The sequence below is a fragment of the Elephantulus edwardii genome, unplaced genomic scaffold (assembly GCF_000299155.1).
Source record: "Elephantulus edwardii isolate Elephantulus edwardi_28Jun2011 unplaced genomic scaffold, EleEdw1.0 scaffold00023, whole genome shotgun sequence".
Taxonomy (NCBI): domain Eukaryota; kingdom Metazoa; phylum Chordata; class Mammalia; order Macroscelidea; family Macroscelididae; genus Elephantulus; species Elephantulus edwardii.
The window spans coordinates 8982932-8989409 of record NW_006399773.1 but is presented as its reverse complement, the minus strand read 5'-3'; positions in this window follow the sequence as shown (position 1 = coordinate 8989409).

Here is a 6478-nt window from a genome sequence, read left to right as displayed (position 1 = left end):
TGGGCATCCTTGCCTAGTTCCTGTTCTTAAAGGGAATGCCTTTAACCTCTCTCCATTAAGAACAATGTTGGCTCTTGGGTTTTCATAGATACTTTTTATTATGTTGAAGAAATTCCCCTCTAATCCTATTTTGTTGAGTGCTTTAATAAATAAAGTGCCGAGTTTTCTAGCTAATCACTGAAGTAAAGATGTATAAATATTTACTTCAAGGAAGTGGTTCAAAATCATAGATGATAGGGTAGAGATGTTGTATGCTTTTATCTCAAAATCCACAGATAAGAAAATGAGAAGCAATTACAATTCCTTCAAAATATCTACTTATAATAAGAGCTAAAGTGTACTAGAGATTAATCCTATTCTCTTCTGGGATCTTCAACTGATTGAGCCTCACTCATATGATGGAAAATGTCTACTCAAGACAAACTGGTAGAATCACATGTTAACTACTTCATATCAACTAGATTAGGTTTTGAACAAATAATTAGTCACTATAACTGAGCCAGGTTTACCCAAACTTAGCCATGCCAATATATACCTTGTCAAGTTGGCACCTAAACACACCTCTTTAAACCCTCACAGTCTGCTCACACCTAATCTCAACATACAGCTTGCAGTCACCAAGAAATGACTGAAGTGAATACCCAATTTAATGATGTTGTGGGTCAGATCACACTCAGTTTCTGATGGGTATTTCAGGACACATTATAGCTTGGTGATTTGTGATTAAAATTATGTCTTTTCTAAAGTCTAATAACAAAGTTATTTCTACAAAGGAGAATAGAAAGTGCAGCAATTGGAAGGCTGTGCTCTAAAATCTTTAAGTCTGTAATTCACCACCAATGACCAGCTAAGGATACCAAACAACATCCCTGTCCTGTCCTCTACTGTTACTTTAAGCTTCATTGTACCTACCAAATCATATGACCCAAGCAGGAGAGTAAGTTGCGTTACAGCCTGTACCTTTTGTAAAGCTTTCTTTTATTCTGAATTCCCCTTAAAACTAGCAGCTTTAGGGAAAGTTGATAAATGCAACGGGACAGCATATCTAAGTGATGAATATGTAGCTCTGAAAACCCAACGAGGCCAACTAGATATTCTACCTAATTTTAGTTTCAAGAGACAAAGGAAGACATTAAATTCTTGTCAAACTTCTTTCCCACCGTCTGGTACACAAATGTATTACCAAGAATAAATCTAGAATAACTGAAACTACTTACTTACTGGGTTCAATTACCTTGAAGTCATCGACGTAATGGACCAGTATGAGGTTTTGTAAAAGACAAAGGTGATCAAAGTCTTCTAGACTAAATTATGACATGTTTTTTACTGTCAAATTGAAACCTACCCATGGCAGAGCCTCCAGGGGGTTTTCAGAGGGAGTTAATCGCATGGGAGGAGATTGTCCATACTTCTCCTGCGGAGAAGCTAGTGGCCTGGAACCATATGCTTCAGGATTGCAGCACAGCTTTTGCCACTAGGACAAAATTATAACATAGAATTAGAAAAGTAATAAAACCTGAGGTTAGGCAAAATCTCAGCATGAAAGCTGAAAGCAGACCTGTTTTGATTCTCTCTATTAATGTGAATGAAGACAAAATAATTTATACATGAGAAAAGAAAACCCAATTTTATTGTAGGGTTGCCTAATGTTATGGGTGAAATAATATAAGCGTTAAAATATATGATGAGGATGCAATTTAAAATATATGGTGAAGATGCAATTGTGTGGCCACCCAAAAAAGTAAGGACATCTGAAATGGGACAAGGACAACACAGAAATGGCTGGGTCTGACTTCTACTAACTCCAGAAAGGAGAACTGTAGCCATCAATAATATCCACTGCACCAAACCTATAGCTAAAGGTAAAACACGTTCTCTCATGTCCTGAAAGCACGTGTACCAATTCTAACATCAATCTTACTGGTAACTTGCTTCAAAATTAATATCAGTGACCACACAGATTTTATAGAACAACACTCATGGTTGTGGGGTTTATTAGGGAAGTTAACAGAATAGCCCCAAGTTATAGCATGCAATCAATAACCATACAACATTAAAAGGCTATACAGATTAACAGCAATGTACAATCATTATAAAATCCCTGTTTTCCAGCAAGCTTGGGTGACAGCCCCTGCCTCTGGTTCCATGGTGTGGCAGTCACAAGTTAGATAGAGCCAAAGAAGCTACCAACAGGCTCAAATGAGACAAATATCATTGTGCTTCTCAGTCTGAATAAAAATTTCTCAGGTTTAGTTAACATCTGATTTCATCATCAGAGTTTTACGTCTTCTTCCTATGAAAGGCCACACTATACAGTCCTCTGGCTACCGTCTACAAACTCTCAGTGTAGACAACACATCTTCCAGTAAACTTAGGCTAAGTCAACATCCACCCAACCATTTCTCTGTTGGTTTCCCCTGGTTGTGAGATTTCTCCTCATGACTCTGAATCTCCTTAATTAATACAAGACTAGCCAATTCCCGGTGGATGGACTAATGTACCCTACTCACGAAATGATGAAATTACTCACACAGCTTTTGATGATGTAGGCAGGCCAACATGCTTGCAGGGTAGGCAGAGTTGAGGCATTTGGATTAATTAAAGACAATTTTCAAGAGAAGGAAAGTTTTTAGCAACTACACCACAATGTCTTACTTATTTCCATAGAAAGGTAAGTTGGTGCTGTTAGGGGCCATCAGAAGTACCCATAGGGATCCTATGATAAGCACATCATAAACTTGCCTTATCCTGTCTCATTTCAAGAACTTTGTCGTGTTCAAGTCTATTGTTAAACTCACTGGAACAATCCATTTCATTGAGAGCATTTTTTACATCACTTACTGAGGTGTTAGGACTTTTTAAAATGGCTTTTATAGCTATTGCCTTAGTCCCCTCTGAGGCCATGGTCTCCAGCTGCCTCAACTGCAGACACATGGTTCACTTGTTGATCAGCATCTCCAAAATCATCAACAGCTGTGAGACCAACATAAGAGAGTAGACTTACCAGAGGGTAGGGAAAATGTGGCAAAGCATGGCCTGATGGAGGTCGAGAAAGAAAGTCAGTGTTAAAGATTTTTGTTTACTGGATGGCTGAAGGAAAACAGAGATTTCTTGCCTTTGTCTTTGTGAACTGAACCTAGACTCACACTGTGTTATATCCTTTGCTTTCCCGTCTCCTTCAACCTGCTTTCCTTATAAACTCTACAACTTTTGAAACAAATATTGGACCCAGTGATTGGAATAAGTGAATGAAGTGGAGTTGAGGGCCATGTCCGATTAGATTGCTCCTATTTTGTTGCAATGGATGTTGTTGATGGGGATAGTTACCCTTTGTGGAATTAAAAGAAATTAGATTAAACCTTCTTTATGTGATCACTGTATTTATTCCTTTTACACAGACTTTTTCAAGCATGGTGTCTTTTTCCAAAGGCTAATCCCTCCTGACAATATACTCAAAAAATGTGAGTTGAAGTTTCACTATCCTTGCTTGTAAGGAGGACCTTGGTCGTTAATTCTTTGGGTGGTCCACAGTAAATTAAATTCTGTTCAACAACATCACAATGCAAAAGCATCAATTCTTCCATATTCCCTACTTTTGAAAGCAGGAGTGGCATACACTTTCTCAACAACATGCCTCTGGAAACTCTGTGAACTTTCTTAAATGTTGGTCTTAGTTATAGAAAGACTTCAAGCCTTTTGTTCATAGGGTCACTATGAGTTGTGCTTGACACAAAGATAAGAAGAATAAGAATTCCCTACTTTTTGCCCCATTTTCAGATACATATAAATGAAACAATCATAGCTTGGATTAAGTACACCTAAATCTTTAAACTGATGTTTTTACTTTTTAGCACTTTCAAAAGCTCCATGATAGCAGATTTTCCCAGAGTAATACTTCTTTTGATTCTTGATTGCAATAACCGTTAGTTATTGTGGATCCAAGTACAATTAAGTCATTCGCAGCTTCAATTTTTCCTACATCAATCATGATGTTACCTATTGTTTCAATGGTTAGTATTTTTGTATTCTTGACTTTGAGATGTAACCAATACTGAAGTCTGTAGCCTTGAAACCAGTAAGTTTTCAAGTCCACTTTCTGCAAGCAAGGTTGTGCCATCTACATAATGTAGATTGTTATCATCAATCCTGATATCACATATTTCTTCAAATAGATCAACTTCTCACATTAATTACTCAGTAATACAGACTGAAAATGTATGATGAAAATATATAACTCTTATACACAACTTTCCTGAATTTAGATCATTCAGTCCTCCCTTAAGTTTGGACAATTGTTTTATTGGTCTATTTCTAGATTTCACATGAGCCTAATCAAGTGTTCTGTGATTTTCATTCTTCTCAATATTATCTAAAATTTTTAAGATATATAACAATTAAATACTTATGCATAGTAAATAAGACACAAGTAAATAACTTTCTGCTATTCTCTGCTTTAAAACACTGGCCATCTGAATGAGCGGTGATCTATAGCCCCTTCCAAATGCAGCTTGAATTTTTGGCTGTTCCTTGTCAATATACTGTTTCAGTCATTTTAAAAGTATATTCAGGAAGGTTTTAATGCATGTGCTATTGACATTTTTCTAATGATTTCTGCACTCTGATCACCTTTTATTTTGGAACGGGAACAAACATGGATCACTTCAAAGTCAGTTGCCATATAACTCTCTTGCCAATTTCATGGCACAGATCACTGAACATATCCAGGACTGCATCTTTTTGTTGAAATATCTCAATTTGTGTTCTACAAATTTCTCTTATTTCTTTAATCTTTTTTATGAGGATTTTTTCTTTTTTTTATGTTGTTGAGTCCCCTGAGACTCATAGTGACCCTATGTGCAACAGCCCTAAACCCTGCTCTATCCTGTTCCAATTCCACTGTCTCTGACACACTTACCCCATATTACCCAAATCACTGAATCAATCCATCTCATTGAGGGTCTTCCTCTCCTCTGCTGTCACTCCACCCATGCAAGCATGACATCCCTCTCCAATGACTTGTCCCTACTTGAAACATGTTCAAAATATGTCAGACGAAGCTTCAGAATTCTTACCTCCAAGGAGCAACCTGGTTTTTAACCCTCTCCAGGATGAACCTGTTAGTTCTCTTAGCAGTCCATGGTATATTCAATACTGTTTTACAGTACCACAGCTCAAAGGCATCAATTCTCGTACTATCTTCCCTAGTCATGTTCCAGCTCTCTGATGCATAGCAAGTGATTACAAAGATCATGGCTTGTATCAGGTGCCTGCATCATGATCAGACTTGGTCTCCAGACTAAAGTCAATGCTTTGCAGTACTCTGGAGAAATCTCTGAGAGCAGACCTTAGATTAATCCAAATATACTAATTTCTTATTCAGAAGAAAATGTTATTTGGTACTAACAAGAATGGAGATGGGATAGGCTTCCTCATTTTGTTGTTGTTGTTGTTGCACTACCAAAACGTCTATCTTTAAGAATCACTTCTTAAAAACAAACAAAATGTCAAAACCCAAAACATACCACAACTAAAAAACCCAAACAACAACAAAATGAATCCTTATGTAGCATACAACTATTTTAATTTCTACTCCATGTGCTGCTTTTTAAACAGGTCTTCCCCTCTTTTCCACTTTAATCTTTAAATCCTTTGACTGAGTTCAGTCTTCATTTCTAATCCTATTTCTATCCTCACTCTATTTACTAGAACTGGCCTATAAATAATTAGTACAGAAAAATCTCCTCAAATCCATTGTCTTCTTAGCCACAGGAAGCACATGGTCATTTCCTAAACTTTCTGTGACTGGCAAATGTATTTGACCAGAAACCACAATTGTTATAGAGTTGTTACATATCTATATAAATTCCCCTAGGTAACTTAGTTGTTAATGTTGTTGTTAGGTACCATCAAGTTGAGTACAAACCATAGTGACCCTATAGATAAAATATCTGTACCCAGTTCTTTCCTGTACCATCTTCATACTTCTGGCACACAGGAGCCATTGGAACCATGTCAACCCACCTTGTTGAGGGTCTTCCTCTTATCTGCTGACCCTCCAACTTTCCCAACATCATGTCCCTCTCCGAGGAATAGCACCTCCTAGCAATATATCCAAAGTATATGAGATGAAGCCTCATCATTCTTGCCTCCAAAGAGCACTCTGAATGCACCCTTTCCACAAAATATCTGTTTGTTTCCTTGGCTGTCAATGGGATGTCCAGTGCTCTTCTCCAACACAATAGCTCAAAGGTGTCATTTTTTTCTTCTTCTGTCATCCTTATTCACTGCACCAGTCTCAGAAGAATAGCTAGTAATTGGAAAGACTATGGACTGAATTAGACATACATTAGTCCTCAAACTGATGTCACTACTCTTCAATAATTTGGAAGGTTCCTAACTGCAAATTTTCCCTGTGCAATGTGTCTCCTTACCTCTTGGCTGCTCCTACCAAGTGTTTTAATCATGGGTGCAACCAAAA